The sequence below is a fragment of the Sarcophilus harrisii genome, chromosome 1, assembly GCF_902635505.1.
Source record: "Sarcophilus harrisii chromosome 1, mSarHar1.11, whole genome shotgun sequence".
NCBI lineage: Eukaryota > Metazoa > Chordata > Mammalia > Dasyuromorphia > Dasyuridae > Sarcophilus > Sarcophilus harrisii.
This window is the reverse complement of record NC_045426.1, coordinates 167,392,724-167,412,096: the sequence shown is the minus strand read 5'-3', so window position 1 is coordinate 167,412,096 and position 19,373 is coordinate 167,392,724.

Genomic DNA, 19,373 nt, shown 5'->3' with positions numbered 1-19,373 from the left:
TATTGATTTCACATTGAGAGGAACAAAATTAAATATTTATAACCATTTTAAAAACAATGAGGTTCTTAAAAACCTCTGCCTCTTTTTTTTAAACCTCTCTACAAACACCAATGTGACGGAGCAGAAAGTAAATAAATTAATAACTTTCTGAATAAGCAGAAAGGGGATTGCTGTAGGGAGCTGTCCTAAGAGAAGATATCAGACTTATATAAATGACTTATTTGATACAAGTAAGATATATATATATATATATATAATATTTCTTAACTTTTTAGATACAGTTGTCAAATACAGAGCAAGGATAAGTGAGTGCTGAGTCTTTTCATTTCCTACAGCCCTTTCTGGCTCCACAAAGCTAAATTCAAAATGGCAGCTGATACAGTTCCTGTTGGTAGTAGAACTAACCATGTCTAAGGAGTCCAAGATCCTCCCACTATGGATGTTTTATATAACTGGGCATGGGACTGTGAAGTCCTATATCACCTATGCAAAGCCTTTTCATAGTTTAAAAAAAAATCACTGAGCTCCAGCTACTTGGCAAGACTGAGTGTTCAGTAATATTTCCTAATTTCCATTTAATTATAATTTTGCTTGTGCCATAACCCAAGATCTTCTCTCCCCTTTGAAATTCTATCTGTATCTCAGAATTGGTTTCCTCTCTCCTAGATATGTCAGGTCAAAGCTTGCCCTAATGACATCATGAGACTAAATATCATTGAAAAAATTATTTCCTGAATAGAAGTCCATCAAGTGGAGAATGGCTGAACAAGTTGTGATATATGAAAGTAATGGAATATTATTGTTCTATAAAAATGATGAACAAATTAATTTTAGAAAGGCCTGGAAAGATTTACATGAACTGATGCTGAGTGAAACAAGCAAAACCAGGAATACATTGTACACAATAATAGCAAGAATATTCTATAATCAAGTATGAAAGATTTGGTTCTTCTCAGTGGCTCAGTGATCTAAGGCATTTCCAATATTCTTTGGACAGAAAATGCCATCTGCATCCTGAAATAGAACTAAGAAGACAATGTAAATCAACACATGCCATGTTCACTTTTTTCCTGGTTTTTTTTCCTCTTTTCCATCATTTTTCCCTTTAGCTCCAATTTTTCTCTCCCAATATGATTCATAAAGCAATGTGTACTAAAAATAAATTTAAAATATAATAATAATAAAATAAAATATTATTTCCTATATTGCTATGGATACCAAATTCCATCACTTACTAGTGATGAGCTTCTCCATTTGTCCCTGGGCTGATTCTTGGAGAGTAGATAGAGCCTGTTGTGTACACTGTGCCGGGATCTTTTCCAGCATGGCAGAATGTGCCATAACTTGGGCTCCAATGGCATAGCTTTGGATGACTGAGAGTCACTACATGATACAATGAGGCACTGAAGAAGAGTTTTTATGGAGGATCTTTTGTCATACTATGCAGTCCAGTCAAGTACTCTGAGGCTAACAAAGCTTATAGCACTTCTTGTCTCTTCATCTAAATTGTCTCTAGAGGCTGAAGGGAGTTCTCTTATGTTTGTAGAGGGTATAGTAAATAGAGCAGTGCCCCTGAAGACTCAAATCCTGCCTCTGGTTTTTATTAGCTATCTGATCTTTGGCAAGTCATGTAACTCCTCTGACCCTGGGGACACTCTTTAAAACCAGAAGCAAAAAGTGCTTTGAGATCTGTCTACAAAGACAAAATTATAGAACCTTGAAATATTGACATATCTGTTCCTTATCTTTCTGTATTGTCATGTCTAATGTTGACCTTTCCTGCTTTTAGGGATCTGGTGGTACAATAGATAAGAGTTCTGGAACTGGAGGCAGGAAAATCTGAGTTCAGATTCTGTCTGAGACCCTTAACTAGCTATTTGACCTCACTTTCTTCATCTGTGAAACATTATGTCTCTACAACTAAGAGAATTTTAGTTATTTTTCTATTCTTACATCATTTGTTTTAGCCAAAGGGTTTCTTGCATTTATATGTGTATGTCTGAAATGGGAAGTAGCTTTAGTGAGAAATTGAGAATATACTTTGTGAATTGTTATGAGGATCAAACTGAGATAACATTTTAAAGTACTCTGACACTTTTGAAGCACTACATAACTATTAGTTGCTGTTGTTATTATCACCATGGTGATGTCTGCCTCTAAAGGCATCTGTCTCCCTTTTTGATGATGCTATTTCTAATCTAATGTTGACTGGAACACTTGCTATTCTAGTTAGGTAGCAATACATATAAAATAAGAGTAAATAAGCTGTGAATGAAAACCTGAGAAATTCTCCTCTAAGTAAAATGTATGTCTTATTTCCATTTCAAAAATCTTAAAACCTAATGTGACATCTATTTTATCTTCTCAAAGCCATTTTACTCCAAAACACAATTATTGGCTGTTTTTGGATGTTGAGATTGCTGGATAAATGACCACTCAATAAATGAATTGTTGGATCACATTTATATTTAACAAAAAAGAATAAAGGTAAAAAAAAAATAAAAACTTCCTTTTTGACATAAGGAAAAGGCAGTAATATGCTATTTAAAGTTTTCTTTCTGTTCTTGCTCCCCCAAATTTTCAGGTGGATTCATAAGATTAGACGCTGAAGGAGTTTTGTGTCTAGTAGGTTCCTGTTGTGGAGCCTGGCAGTATATGCTGTCTGTTTAGTGTATGGCATACAACTGTGAACTGTGTGCACACCCATATATAAGCATGCCTAATACACAAACTTTGGCAATGAATGGGAGTCACTCAGGGAGCTGTACTCCAGGCTGGAAGGAAAATTCTATTACCCCCATCAGAGTGGAATGCTTGCTTCTGCTGAATATACCACTTCCAGGAACAGTCTGGCAGCTGGTACAGGGTCAATCCCACTATGTTCAGCAATTGGAGTCAGGCAACAGGCCAATTTGCCACCCGAAGGCTCTCTTGCTTCATTGATTTGGCCACTAGCTTCTCTCATTTATTCAAATTTCTCATAGAAATCTTGGTTTGAAATTTAGTCAAGAAAGGAGAAAAAGTCTTAACTTTTTGGAAGAAAAATGTTATACGTATGTGAAAGGAGGAGGAAACTTGACCATTCTGAAATCTTATGTGTATGTTAAAGGAGGAGAAAAGTTTGACCATTCTGAAATTTTTTTCTTGGCTTCTTCTTGTACTTCCATAAACAATATATTCTCTACCAGGTGTTAGGCTTTCCATAGGAAACCTTCATGCAAGAAAATTGTGATAGCTCTCAATATTAGATAATTATTGCCTGGTTTCTGAATCAAGCCAGCTTCATAGCCATGAAAGAAGATTTGGAGTTGTTTTTTATTTAATTGGTTTGTTTTTTATTTAAAGGATATTATCAATAATTTAGATAGGCAAAAGATATTATCAACTTTACACTAAAACTATCACAACTAAGGAACTAATGGCCAAAAATAACCAGAGCAATCCAAGAATGGGGCTAGGAGAGGATAAAAGTCTATTATAAAATAATAAAACTGAAATCATAGAATCATACCTCTAAAGAACAGCTAGATGTCAGGTCAAAAAGAGAGAAAATACACTCCTTTTAATTTGAAAAAAAATTAAAGATTTGAAAAAGGGTTGCACTCTTTATGGGGCTACAACATCTTATGTGAAGATGTTACTAGATAATTTGTCTAGAAGACCAGGGCTTCTTAACATTTTTTCTACCCATGACATTTTTCACCCAAGAAATTTTTACATGACCTTGAATATATGTGTGTGTATATATATATATATATATATATATATATATATATATAATAAGTACACAAATCAAACAAATCATAATTTCTCGTAACATAATATAATATATAATCATATATATATAACATAATAACATAACATAACAAAATAAATCATCATTTTTCAACCCCTAAATTCAGTTATGAGGCCCATGTGGAATTACGAATGAGTTTAAGAAGTAGGTGTCTAGAGAACTGAGAAACAATTAAGACCTGAGTTCAAATTCTATTTCAGATATTTATTAGCTGGATGACTCTAGGCAACTCATTTGATCTTTTCCCTTTTTTGGTTTCCTCATCTGTAAAATGTGGATAATAAGCCTTCCCATGATAGTTATGAAGGTCAACTAAGATAATATAAGTAAAGGAATCACAAAACTTTTTTTAAAGTATTTTTTTTTACTTTCAAAAAATATACATGAATAATTTTCACCATTCATTCTTACAAAACTTTGTGTTCTAATTTTCCCTCCCTTCTCCCCACCATCTCCCCAAGACAGCAAGTGAAACAATATGTTAAACATGTGCAATTTTTCTATACTTATTTCCACAAATCGCATTTTGCACAAGAAAAATCAGATCAAAAAGGGAAAAAAATGAGAAAGAAAGCAAAATGCAAGCAAACAACAACAAAAAGAGTGAAACTATTATGTTATGGTTCACATTTTCTTACCACTACAAAAAGAGCTGCCATAAACATTTTTACAGAGATGGGACCTCTTCCCTCCTTCATGATCTCTTTAGGATACAAGTCCAGTAGAAACACTGCTGGATCAAAGAGTATGCACAGTTTGGTAGCTCTTTGGGCATAGTTCCAAATGGCTCTCCAGAATTGTTGAATCAGTTCACAACTCCACCAAGAAACAATATATTAGTGTTCCAGTTTTCCCACATCCTCTCCAACATTCATCATTTTCTTTTCCTGTCATTGTAGCCAATCTGAGAGGTGTGTAGTGGTATCTCAATTGTCTTAATTTGCATTTCTCTGATCAATAATGACTTAAATTTCATATTTTTAGAAATGGTTTTAATTTCTTCATATAAAGCTTGCCTGTTAATATCCTTTAGCCATTTATCAATTGGAGAAAGGCTTGAATTCTTACAAATTTGAGTCATTTCTCCATTTTAGAAATGAGGCCTTTATCAGAACCTTTGAATGTAAAAATGTTTTCTCAGTTTATTGCTTCCCTTCCAGTCTTGTCTGCATTGGTTTTGTTTGTACAAAAACTTTTAAACTTAATATAATAAAAATTATCCACTTTGCATTCAACAATTTATTCCAGTTCTTCTTTGGCCACAAATTCTTTTTTTCTCCACAGGTCTGAGTGGTAAATTATCCTTTGTTCTTCTAATTTGCTTATATTATTACTCTATATGTCTAAATCATGAACTCATTTCAAACTTATTTTGCTGTATAGCATGTTAAGTGTAGGTCATACTACTAGTTTCTGCCATTCTACTTTCCAATTTTCCCAAAAGTTTTTGTCAAATAGTGAGTTCTTATCACATAAGCTGGGGTCTTTGGGTTTGTCAAACACTAGATTACTATAGTCAATGATTTTTTTGTCCTATGTACCTAATGTGTTCCACTGATCAACTACTCTATTTCTTAACCAGTACCAAATGGTTTTGATGGCCACTGCTTTATAATATAGTTTTAGGTATGGTAAAGCTATACAGGTACACATTTTGTTTCATTAATTCCCTTGAAATTATTGCTCTTTTGTTCTTCCAGATGACCTTTGTTATTATTTTTTTCTAGCTCTTTGAAGTAATTTCTTGGGAGTTTGATTGGTATGGCAAGGAATAAGTAGATTAGGTAGTATTTTCATTTTTCTTGCATTAGTTTGGCTTACTCATGAGCATTTGATGTTTTCCCATTCTTTATTTGTGTGGAAAGTGTTTTGTAATTGTGTTCATATAGTTCTTGACTTTGCCTTGGCAGGTGTATTCACAAATATTTTGTATTATCTATAGTTATAGGTATCTATAGTTATTTTAAATGCAATTTATCTTTGTATCTCTTGCTGCTGGACATTGTTAGTTTTATATGTGTGTGTATATATATATATATATATATATATATATATAATGCTGATGATTCATGTGGATTTATTTGTATTTGAATTGTTTCTAGGTAGTTTTTTAATTGATTCTCTAAGATTCTATAAATATACCATCATATCATCTGCAAAGAGTGATAATTTGCTTTCCTCATTACCTATTCTAATTCCTTTAATCTCTTTTTCTTCTTCTATTTCTAATAGAATATTGAACAGTAATGGTGATAGTGGGCAATCTTGTTTCACCCTGATCTTACTGGGAATGGTTCTAGTTTATCCCCATTACATTTGATGCTTGCTGATTACTTTAAATAGATGCTATTGATCATTTTAAGGAAAACTCCATTTATTCCTATATATTCTAGTGTTTTTAATAGGATTGGGTGTTGGATTTTGTCAAATACCTTTTCTGCATCTATTGAGATAATCACATGATTTTTTTATTAGTTTGATTATTGATATAGTCAATTATGCTACTGGTTTTCCTAATATTGAACCAGCCCTTCATTCCTGGTATAAATCTTACTTGGTGATGATTCATTATCTTTGGGATAACTTGCTGTAATCTCTTTGCTAGCATTTTATTTAAGATCTTTGCATCAATATCCATTAGGGAAACTTGTCTATAATTTTCTTTCTCTGTTTTGACCCTACCTGATTTAGGTATCAGTACCATGTCTGTGTTATAAAAATAATTTGGTAGGATTTCTTCTTTCCCTATTTTTCCGAATAGTTTGCTTAATATTGTAATTAATTCTTCTTTAAATGTTAGGTAGAATTATATGTAAATCCATGTGGCCCTGGAGGTTTTTTCTTAGGATGTTGATTAATAGCTTGTTCGAATTCTTTATTATATTATTTCCTCCTCTGTTAATCTAGGCAATCTATAGTTTTGTAAATATTAATCAATTTCACTTAGATTATCATATTTATTTGGCCTACAGTTGGGCAAAATTGTTCCTAATTATTGATCCAATTTCCTCTTCATCCAATTCCTTCACTTTTTTCATTTTTGATACTAACAATTTGATTTTCTTCTTTCTTTTTTCTGATCAAATTAATTAAAAATGATCTCTTTTTTGTTTTTTTCATAAAATTAGCTCTTAATTTTGTTTATTAGTTCAATAGTTTTTTTCACTTTTAATTTTATTAATCTTCCCTTTCATTTTCAGAATTTCAAATTTGGTATTTACTTGGGGGGTTTAATTTGTTCTTTTTGTAGCTTTTTTAGTTGCATGCCCAATTCATTGCTCTTCTCTTTCTCTATTTTATGCATGTAAGCATTTAGAGATATAAAACTTTCCTCAAGAACTGCTGTGGCTGCATCCCATAAATTTTGGTATGTTGAATCATTATTGTCATTCTCTTGGATTAAATTATCAATTATGTCTATGGTTTGTTGTTTCACCCACTCATGCTTTAGTATCAGATTATTTAGTTTTCAAATAATTTTTGGTCTAATTTTTCCCTGGCCCTTAATTCCATGTGATTCTTATTGCATCATGATCTGAAAAAGATGCATTTACTATTTCTGCTTTTCTGTATTTGATTTTGAGGTTTTTATGCCCTAATAGATGGCCAATTTTGTATACTGAAAAAAAATCTTTCTTTCTGTCCCCATTCAATTTTCTCCAAAGGTCTATCATTCCTAACTTTTTTCTAAAATTCTATTTACCCCCTTAACTTCTTTATTTTGTGGCTGGCTCAATTTATCTATTTTTGAGAAAGCAAGGTTAAGATTCCCCCCATATATAGTTTGCTGTCTGTCTCTTCTTGCAGCTCTCTTAACATCCCTTTTAGGAATCTGGATGCTATACCACTTGGTACATACATGTTTCATATTGCTATTACTTCATTATCTATGTACCCTGTGGCAACATATAGTTTCCTTCCTTATTTTTAAAAATTAGATCTATTTTTGCTTTTGCTTCATCTGGGATCAGTATTGTTATCCCTGCTTTTTTTTTAAACTTCACCTGAAGCATAATACTCTTCTACTCTGTAGAAGTACTCTAGTACTCTGTATGTATCACTATGCTTTAAATGTGTTTCTTGTAAACAACATGTTGTAGCATTCTGGTTTTTATTCCAGTCTGCTCTCTGCTTTCTTATTATAACAAAGTTCATCCCATCTGCATTCACAGATAAAATGACTAATTATGCATTTCCTACCATCTTAATTTCCCCTAGTTATACTTGTTTCTTTCCTTCCTCTCTCTCCCTTCTTTATCTTGGGATTTAATTCCCAAGAATTCTTTCCTTTTCATCTTTTTATTCTTCTCTTGAGTTCTGTGTTTGGAGATCAAATTTTCTGTTCAGCTCTAGTCTTTTTATAAGAAGTAAATGAAATTCACCTGTATCATTAAATGTTTATTTTCTTCCCTGAAATATAAGTCTCAATTTTGCTTCATAGTTAATCCTTGGCTGCAATCCAAGTTCCTTTGCCTTTTGGAATATCAGGTTCCAGGCCTTTTTATTTTTTAAGGTGAAAGCTGCTTGGTCTTGGGCAATCCTCTTGGTGGCTCCTCAATATTTGAATTGTTTCTTTCTGGCTGCTTGCAATATTTCCCCCTTGATCCAATCATTCTGAAATTTAATTATGATATTCCTTGGAATTTTATTTTGGAGTCTCTTTCAGGAGATGATCAATGAATTCTTTCAATGAACATTTTACCCTCTGGTTCTAGGACATGAGGGCAGTTTTCCTTGATGATTTCCTGAAAGATGATTTTGAGGCATTTTTTTTATCATGATTTTTCAGGAAGTCCACTAATCCTTAGATTGTCTCTCCTCTATCTATTTTCCAGGTCAGTTGTTTTTCCCATGAGGTTTTTGTTTTAACATTTTCTTCTATTTTTTCTTTTTCTTTTTGGTTTTGTTTGATTGATTCTTCTTGTCTCATTGAATCATTCATTTCCATTTGTTCAGTTCTAATTTTTAGTGAATTATTTTCTTCAGTTTCTAATTTTCAGTGAATTATTTTCTTCGGTTACCTTTTTTAAAAGTTCCTTTTATATTTGGCCAATTGAATCTTTAAATGAGTTGTTTTGTTCAAAGGATTTTTTTTTCATTTCACAATTTTTTTTTCAAGGAGTTGTTTTCTTTGTCTATTTTGTCAAATCTATACAGGAGTTATATGCTTCTTTTCATTTTGTCGAGTCTATTTTGTGAGGCATTTTCTTCAGATAATTTCTGTGTTTATATTTCCAAATCCTTTTGCAAAGTTCTCATTTTCTTCCTCCATTTTTCTTCTAATTCTTTTTTTACAATCTTTTTTGAATTCTTCCAGGAGAGCTTTATGAGATGGGAACCAACTCATATCCCCTTTGGAGCTTCATCTGGAGATGATCTGCTTTTAGTGTCCTCGGGATTTGAAATCTGTTCTTCTCTTTCTCCATAAAACTATCTATAGTCAAAAGTTCTTTTTGCTTTTTTGTTCATTTAAAAAAAAAAAGGTTGAGGTCTGCTTTTAGGCCAAAGGGGAGATTGTCCAAGCTTCCTCTACAGGTGACTGTGACTACACTGAGCTGGTGTTACTGACTTCCTGGTGAGCATGGCCAGGTCCCTTGTATTCTGGGGTACAGAGGCTCACTATTTGCCCCTTATATTTATGTTGGATTTGTCACAGTTAATCTGTTGATCCACTGGCTTACAACCAAGACAGAGTGGCCACCACTGTTGTAGATTCTTCCCAGTAGATTTCTTGGCAGATGGACCCCATATTGCCCTAGATCTCTGTACTGTGCCTGCTCTCAGCCACCTCTCCCCTTCTTCCCCCACAATTGAAATAAACCTAAAATATCTTCTCCTGGAAATTTGTTACACTCCAAATATTTGTGGGTTCTGTTACTCCAAAACTAGTTCAGAGGCTTGATTTGGTGTTGATGATCTGAGAGACATCAGGAAGAGCTCAGATAGAGATGTGTTTTCTCTCTGCCGTCTTGGCTCTGCTGCCCAGGAATCACAAACCTTAAACATGATCCTGTGTAGCTAATTTTTTTTGGAACTGAAAAGTACAGAATCACTTATGGGGAAAGTGACTAGATCAGAAAGTCTCACAGGTAATAAGTGTCTGAGGCAGGATTTGAAACTAAGCCTCTGACTCTAGAACTACTGATATTCCTATTCTTCCATACCACAGTGTTTTTAAATATAATCATTTGATGAATGCTTCCCTGTGTTAGTTATGGAAACTTTAAAATCCATATATGTGTGTGTGTGTGTGTGTGTGTGTGTGTGTGTGTGTGTGTGTGTCTAATGATAGCCATTTCTAGAGTTGGGGGAGGGAAGAAAAAAGAAACTTAAATTACAACTTTATTATACTTTTAAAAAGAATAGTAAATTGTACATAATAGATTCACAGTTTCACTGGCAATCATCTTGGAAATGCTTGTTATATTGCATAAATTATATTTAAAAAAAAAGAAGGATAAGACCTATGCCCCCCAAACATCTATTTCAATGGTAGCATGTGAGAAGATAATTATTAAAAAGTGGAAGGGGAAGACAAGGAGGGGGACATATTTACTTCAAGCAACTAAAGAATAAATAGATTCTTGTTGTTACAGTCAGTAGTGATATAGCTTCAGATTCCCCTAAAAGCTTTAATCCATCAAATATCCTGGTAGATCCAAGATTCAAGGCTCTTCAACTAATGTCTTGCCACAATAACGAGTCTAGAATTCTGCATAAAGAGAAAGAACCATTTTAAATTAAAACAATATATCTTTAATTTCTAACTTTTTCTACATCAAATAGTAGGAAAGTGCAGCTTCTCATTCAATGAACAGTCTTAATTACCATCACAGTATCTGCCTTGTAGTATGACAGGCCCCATGATAGCTGACATTATGCTCTAGCCATCGACTGAAATTTCCTTGATGTATGAGAAGGTTTCTACCTCATTGAACACAGAAGAGTATCTTGGGTGAGGATGGAAGGTATAAATTCTGCCTCAGTGTGTCAATGCTAGAATGAAAAATTTCCTTCTGGAAATTGGAATTGAAGATCCTCTGCTTAGTCAATTCCTCTCAGAACTTCTATTTGAAGTTCAGCTATGTCTTCAATCCTCTCCAATCTATATACTTGATCATCCTGACAATCTGTACTTCTGGACCTTCTCTACCATGTCTATGGCTCCAATTTTTGCTCCCTTTCCACCATCAGACAGAAGAAATTCTGTCACAGAGAGATAAAATTTTGGGGATCTCTCTTCCAAAATCCATTTGTATGGGACTTACCCACTATTGGTGGAGATAGATTTCCTGTCCTATATGAGGGACAGAATGAAGTTGTCAAGAATAGGAGCTCCATCTTTAGGAGCCTTCTTCAGAATTCTTCAGAGCCATTATCCTTCAGAAATTCTTGAAACTTTGAGTCTTTTCCAGTACTCATCAAGTATCCAGTCACCTCAAATTCTTCTGGCTTCCAGTTTTGAGAGAAGATGGAAGAAGTCAACCCAACCTCAAGTTACTCAAGTACACAAGAAGATATGAGAAGAGCAGGCAGCCTCCATCAAATCCCTATTGCCAGGTTGCTACCATAAAGATTTTGGGAAGTTTTTCCTTGGGTAAAATACAGGAACCTCTCTCTGGGTTTAGTTGAGTTACCTCACTACCAATGAGAGAAAACTCCTTCACTCTGCACTCTCTTCTCTATATTCTTCCATGTTTAATTTCTTTGATTTCTTTTTGCTATGATGTGGATAAACATGTTTCTTGGCTATTTGCTATGAATGCTCATTGTGAAACTAGAATTTGGTAGGAAAGGTGTCAAGCCTTGAATATAAAACTTAGCACCCCCCAATACTGATGACAAAGCAATCAAGTTAGATCGAACCCAGTCACTTCCCCTAGATTAATAACATTCAAGAGAGCAAAGTGTTACAATTCTAACCTAGTATCCCTCTCTCTGTAGAGAACATAGTGGGTCCAACTTCTGCCTACTCTCCCAGGAGAAATAAAAGTCTCCCTTGGAGAAGAATAGGAGCAGAAGAGGCTAGAGATCTATTCTGCTTCCCTTCTAATTACACAAAGACATTCTTCATTACAAATGGGTTCCTCTTCTTTAGGTCCTTTCCTTGTATGCTAAAGAGAAGAAATGCTACAAATGAGTGATAAAGAATTTGAAGGAATGACAAGGTAGTTTATGAGGATCTTTCTTCTTTAGTTCAAACCATAGTTAGAATTTCTCAGGGAAATAGGAAACAGGGGGCAAAAGGATTCAAGGATAGCTGAATGCATAGGGATGAATTTTTATAAAAAGAGATGGGACTGAGTCCAGGGTAGGAGATTAGAAAGGCAGAGAAGGATTAAAAACTATGCTCAGGTTTTGGGTTCTCAACATGTTTTTTCCCCAGAGTTCCTGAACTTGTTTTAATTTTTTTTAACTGCATTTTTCCTTTTTAATCTTATGGATTTTATTCTATGCACTTACAAATATTATAAGAGGTGTACAGTTTTCACCAGACTGCCAAAGAAGTCCATGCCAAAAAATAAAAATAAAAAAAGGTTAAGAACCCATTAACTGGTATGCAGAAGTCAAAGCCAAGATGGCAGAGAGAAGCCAGAAAATTGCTTGAGTTCTCCCCAATTTCCCCTAAAAACAGCATTAAATTAAGCCTTTAAATGAATTCTGGAGTGACAGAACACACTGATGGGGTGAAACAATTTTCCAGCTTAAAATAACTTAGAAGGACTTCAGGAAAGATCTGTTTCACTTGGAAGAGGGGAGTACAACCCAAAGCAAACTGTGTTTGGGCAAGTCAGCAGGAAGCACTTAGCCACAGCATAGATAAGCAATCAAGGCTCCTCCATCCTGGCTCAGCAGGCAGCAGATCAACTGTGAGGCTTCTAAGTCCAGAACAAAATACAAATTGTGAGCTGCGAAACTCTGGTACAAAAGGCATTACTAGACTGGGCCACCCCAATGCAGTGAACAAGTTACAAGTACCTGAGGCCTCTGCATGGAAAACCAATGACCAGGCTACTACAAGAAGCTTGGGACAGGGCTTCCCTAAACCCCAGGAGAAGAGTAAAAATAAAAAAAAATTAAAAAAAAAGAGCCCTGATCATAGAAAGCCATTATAGTAACAAGGAAGTTCAAAAATAAACTCAGAAGAAGACAACAATGTCAAAGTATCTATTTGTGAATCCTTAAAGGGGAATATGAATTGATTTCATGCCCCAAAAGTCCCTCTTGGAAGAATTAAAAAATGATTTTAAAAACCAAGTAAGAGAAATAGAAGAAAAAAATGGAAAAAGAAATGAGTTATGTAGGAGAATTATGAAGAATATTTAACATCTTGGGGGGGAAAGCAAAACAAATTGAAGAAAATCCCACTTTAAAAAATACAGTTGGCCAAATTGAAAAGCTGGTTGAAAAATAATATTCCTTAAAAATAAGGATTGGGTAAATGGAGGACTCTTTGACACCAAGAGACAGTCAAAGAAAATCAAAAGATTGAAAAAATAGAAGAAAATGTAAAATGCTTCATTGGGGGGAAAAACTGACTTGGAAAATAAATCCAGAGAGATAATTTGAGGATGATTAAACTACCTGAAAGCCATAATTTAAAAAAAAAAAAAAGGCTGAATAGAATCTTTCAAGAAATAATCAAGGGAAGCATCACTGATATCCTAGAACCAGAGGGTAAAATAGTTATTGAAAAGAAGCTACTAATCACGTTCTGAAAAAGATTCCAAAATGAAAACTCCAAGAAATATTGTAGCCAAATTCCAGCACTATCAAGTCAAAGAGAAAATAGTGCAAGCAGCCAGAAAGAAGAAAATTCAAAATTACATAGGACTTAGCAACTTCTACATTAAAGCATCAGAGGGCTCAGAATATGATATTTCCGAAGGCAAAAGAGCTTGGATTACAACCAAGAATTAGCTACCCACCAAAATAAAGCATAATCTTTCAGAGGAAAAGATGGGCATCCAATAAAAGTGGGGACTCAATTTTTTTCTGGAAAAAAGACCAGAACTAAAGAAAAAAATTGTTCTTCACATACAAGACTCAAGAGAAGCATAATACAGTAAATAGGAAAGAAAAAAACAAACATGTTATTGAATAAGATTAAACTGTTTACATCACTACACAGGAAGATGATACTTGTAATTCTTGAGAACTATATTTCTATTAGGGCAGTTACAAGGAATAGACATAGACAAGGCATGAGTATAAGTTGACTTTGATTGATGATATAAAAAAATTAAGGGGTGAAAAAAGATTGTACTGAGAGAAGACAAAAGGAAGAGTCAGAACAAGGTAAATGAAATCATATGAAAAAACTTTTACAGTAGAAGAAAAGAAGGGAGGGGATGAGCATTGTTTGAAGTTTACTCTGTTCAGATTTCATTTAGAGAGGGAATAACATACACACTCAGTTGCATATAGAAATTTATGTTATCCTACAGGGAAGGAGAAGGGAAAAGGAGACAGAAAAGGGAAGGATACCAAAAGGGATGGCAGAGAGAAAGAGGCAGTAGTTAGAAGTAAACCATTGCTGAGGATGGATAGGGTGAAAGGAAAGAGAAATGTATAAACAAAGGAAAAAATAGGATGGAGGGAAATACATGTAATATAACTGTGAATGTGAATGGGATGAACTCTCCCATAAAACAGCAGTGAATAGCAGAGTGGATTAAAAAACAGAATTCTACAATATGTTGTTTAAAGAAATCTATTTAAAGCAGAGAGGTATACACCAAATAAAGGCAGAAGGCTGGAGTAGGATATGTTTTGCTTTAGCTAAATTTAAAAAAAAGCCGGCATAGCAATTCTAATCTCAGACAACGCAAAAGAAAAGCAAAAATAAATTTGATAAAAAGAGACAAAGAAGGAAACTACATTTTGCTTGAAGGTGTCATAAACAATGAAGCAAACAAATGTAATAATAAATGAAACAAAGAGCTGGTTTTATGAAAAAAAAACACAAATCAATAAAATGGATAGATCTTTAATTTGATTTTAAAAAAGGAAAACCAAATTACCAGTATCAAAAATGAAAAGAGTGAATTCACCCCCAATGAAGAAGAATTTAAAGCAATAATTAGGACCATTTTGCCCAACTAGAGGCCAATAAATCTTACAATTTAAGTAAAATAGGTGAATATTCACAAAAATATAAATTTCCCAGATTAACAGAAGGGGAAATAAAATACCCCATTTTAGAAAAAGAAATTAAGGAAACCATCAATGAACTCCTTAAGAAAAAAACTCTCTAGGGTCAAATAGATTTATAAGTGAACTCTATCAAAAATTTAAAGAACAATTAATTTCAATGTTATATAAACCATTTGGGAAAATAGATGGAGAAGGAGTCCTATCAATTATGACACAAATTTGATGTTGATACCTAAAACAGAAAGAGCCAAAACAGGGAAAGAAAATTATGAAACAGTTTCCTCTAAAGAATATTGATGCAAAAAATAATAAACAATAGCAAAGAGATTACAGCAATTTATCATGAGTTTAATATACTATGACTAAGCCAGGAATATCAGATTGATTCATTATTAGGAAAATTATCAGCATAATTGACCATATCAATAGCAAAACCAACAGAAATCATATGATTATCTCAATTGAAGCAGAAAAGCTTTTGAAAGCACCCATTCCTGTTTTAAAAAAAATAGAGAGCATAGGCATAAATGGAGTTCTTCTTAAAATACATCTAACATACATCTAAAACCATCAGCAAGAATTAAATATAATGGGGATAAGCCAGAAGCATTTCCAGTAAGATCAGGAATAAAAACAATGATGCCCATTATCACCGCTATTATTAAATATGATAACAGAAATGTTAGCTATAGCAATAAGAGAAGAAAAATAAACTGATTCAGAACAGGCAACATGGAAACAAAATTATCACTATTTGCAGATAATATGATGGTATACTTAGAGAATGCTAGAGATCAGCTAAAAAGCTATTTGAAATAATGAACAAGTTTAGCAAAGTTGCAGGATACAAAATAAATCCAAATAAATCACTGATATTTCCATGTGTTAGCAAAACAAACAAACAAAAAAACCACAACAACCCAGAATCAAGAAGTAAAAAGAAATATACCATTTAAAATAACTGTAAAAAATAGAAAATACTTGGGAGTCTACCTGCCAAGACAAACCCCAGGGATTATTTGAACTCAATTACAAAAAAATTAATTAAGTCAGATTATAAACAATTGGAAAACTATGAATTGCTCATGGGTAGGCTGAGACAAGATATTAAAAATGACAATTCTATCTAAATTAATTTACTGATTCAGTATTATAGCAATCATACAACCAAAAATATTTCATATAGCTAGAAATAATAATAAAATTCATCTGGAAATATGTTTTATATGATTGTATGTGTATCATCTACATCAAATTATTTGCCTTCTCAATGAAAGGAAAGCTGTGGGATGAAAGAATAGAACTCAAAATTTAAGAAAAAATGTTTAAAATGGTTTTTACATGGAATTGGAAAAATATTAATAAAAAAAAAAAAAGAAAGAAAAGTAGCTTCAGAAATGCATGTGAGAAAGATTCTCAATAGCTCCAAATAGGTTTGGAAAAATTATTGTTATCCAAAGATTTTGACATTTTTACTAGTTCATCAGTGTCTCACCTCTTACTTCACTTACTTTGAGAGATCCACTTTTATTTAGAAGAATGTTGTAGTAAATACACTACTGACTGTGATTTGGGCTTGCATCATGCTGAAGGGAAATCTTTTGAAGTCAAACTAAGTGAACACCAGAGAAAGCCACAGCTTACTGTATGCAAAAGACTATTTCACTCCCATGGACTATTTCCTGTATAAAAGCTCAGCACAAGCTTTACTATTCTCCTGGGCATGCAGAGACATGCTCTATTATCTAAGGTATAGCACTCAGAACTGAACAGGCAAGTTTGAAGCTGGTTGTCAAGCTTCCATGACTTCTGATACTAGCATATCAAAAGGGAAAGAAAGAAGTTCAATAGTGATTTCTTTAAAAAAAAAAAAAAAAAAGTTATATTTCAGTTTTTCAATTAGCAAACATTTATTTTCTTCTTTTCCTACACCAAAAGGAAGATAGAGAGGGAGATTCAAAATAAAATCCTTATAATAAATATAACTTTAAGTAAGATATGCTTCTATACTGGCCATGTTAAAAAAATTATGTTTCAATATGCATTTTGAATCCAACACCTTTCTATCAGGAGATAAATAGTATTGCTTCCTCACCAGTCCTCTAGTAATGTAGTTTGTCATTACATTTGTGAGGTATTTATTAAGTGAAGACTCTCTCATGGGAATATAACCTTAAACTTTACTTTAATTGTTCATGAGACTTTATAATAATAAGTAAAGCTATAGATAAAAGTTGCAAGTGTTTGTTATTTTCCCACTACCCCTTAATTAGAATTTAAGTACTTCTTTTTAAGGTGATTATGGCTTTGAATTCTATACCTGCTTATCTATAAGCTCTCTAGGGAAACTTCAATTAAGAGTTTTTTTATTATTATTGACTTGTTTCCTTTTGTTTCCCGGTTAGATTTCTATGATTAGAATATAAGCCTGGATTCCCTCAAACAATGGTAGAAAAGGCCAGCCTGAGGGCTGGGAGCTTGGGGGGACTTCTGTTTTTAGACTATTTAATCTTGTGTTGAGAAATGATGCTGTTCACTCCCTCCACTGAGAAACACTTTGTCAATTGGGAGATGCCCTTTCTCAGATATTATAATAAACCCCTTTTTGCTTTCTCTTACTCTGAGAGTCTCTGATTATCTTTGTGGATGATACTGTCCCACCCACATTCATCACCTCTCTCTCTCTCTTTCTCTCTCTTTCTCTTTTACAATAATAGCTTTTTAATTTTCAAAATACATGCAAAGAAAGTTTTCGTCATTCACCCCTATGAAACCTTGTGTTCCTAATTTTTCTCTCTCCTCCCTCTGCAGAAAGCAAGTAATCCAATATAGGTTTAACATGTGAAATTTTTCTAAACATATTTCCATATTTGTCATGCTGTGCAAGAAAAATCAGATTTAAAGGGAAAAAAATGAGGAAAAAAAAACAAGCAAATGACAATAAAATAAGGTGAAAATACTATGGTTTGATCCATATTCAGTCTTTGTAGTCCTCTCTCTGAGTGTGGATGGCTCTTTCTATCACAAGCCTATTGAAATTGCCTTGAGTCACCTCATTGTAAAAAAGCCAAGTACAACACAGTTGATCATCACATAAGCTTGTTATTTCTGTACTCAATGTTCTCTTGTTTCTATTCATTTCACTTAGCATCAGTTTATGTAAATCTTCCAAGGCTTTTCTGAAATCAGACTGCACAAGTGACCACAGTTCTTAAGAATTAAAAAACTGTTACTGGTAGAGGAGGCAGAGCCAAGATGATGGAGAGGAGACATGTCTTTATTGGAACTCTCCCTGATGTCCCTCAGATCAACACCAAATCAAGCCTCTGAACTGCTTTTGGAATTATATAACCAACAAATATTTGGAATACAACAAATTTACAGCAGAAGGTATTTTGTAAGGACTTCAGAAAAGGGTTGTTTCAAGAGGGCACAGAGGGAGGGGCCAAGGGCAGGAACAGTGTGAGACTCAAGGAGATGTAGGCCATACTCAGGAATTTACAGCAGTGTTAGCTACTCTGTCCTAGTTGCAAGCCAGTAGATCAGCAGATTAGCTATAAGACATCTAATACAAAAGGTAAAGAGTGAGCTTTAGAACCCCAGAATAACACAAGGTGGTCATATCCACCCAGCACCAGAAGTTAGCATCAACATGATGCAACCACTGTCATTTGTAGAAGAAGCTTGAACAATCTCCCCTTTGCCCTAAAAGCAGACCTAAACCTTTTTTAAAAAATGAGCATAAAAACCAAAATGATCTCTGACAATAGATAATTTCTATGGAAAAAGAGAAGAACAGATTTCAAACCCTGAGGAACTAAAAACAGATCGACTCCAGATGAAGGCTCAAAGAGTGATATGAATTGCTCCCCATCTCACAAGGCTCTCCTGGAAGAATTCAAAAAAGATTATAAAAGAGAGTTAGGAGAAAAAAGGAGGAAGGAAATGAGAGCTTTGCAAAAGAATTTCCTTTGAAAAGGAAACAGACAAGTTATCTGAAGAAAAATCCTTACAAAATAGACTCGACAAAATGGAAAAGGCATACAATTCCTTGAAAAACAGAATTTGTGAACAGGGGAAAAAATCAATTGAACAAAACAACTCATTTAGACAGAGACAGAGACAGAGAGAAACAGAGAGACACAGAGAGACAGAGAGAGAAAGAGAGAGAGAGAGACGTATCTATCTATATTTCATTAAAGTTTCTAATTTTGAAGGTTTTATATGACATATCAATCTCTGATAGTATAACTCCTTGTGAGTTTGGGCATAGAGTAATACCTCTAGTACATAAGTTATTTTCATACTCATACACAATCCATAGGCTCATTCCGTCTGGTTTCAGTGTGCAACCTTCTCATCACTGCCAAGTGTTCCATTTGTCCATACTGAACTTTTACTACTTTGTCAATCCCGAGCA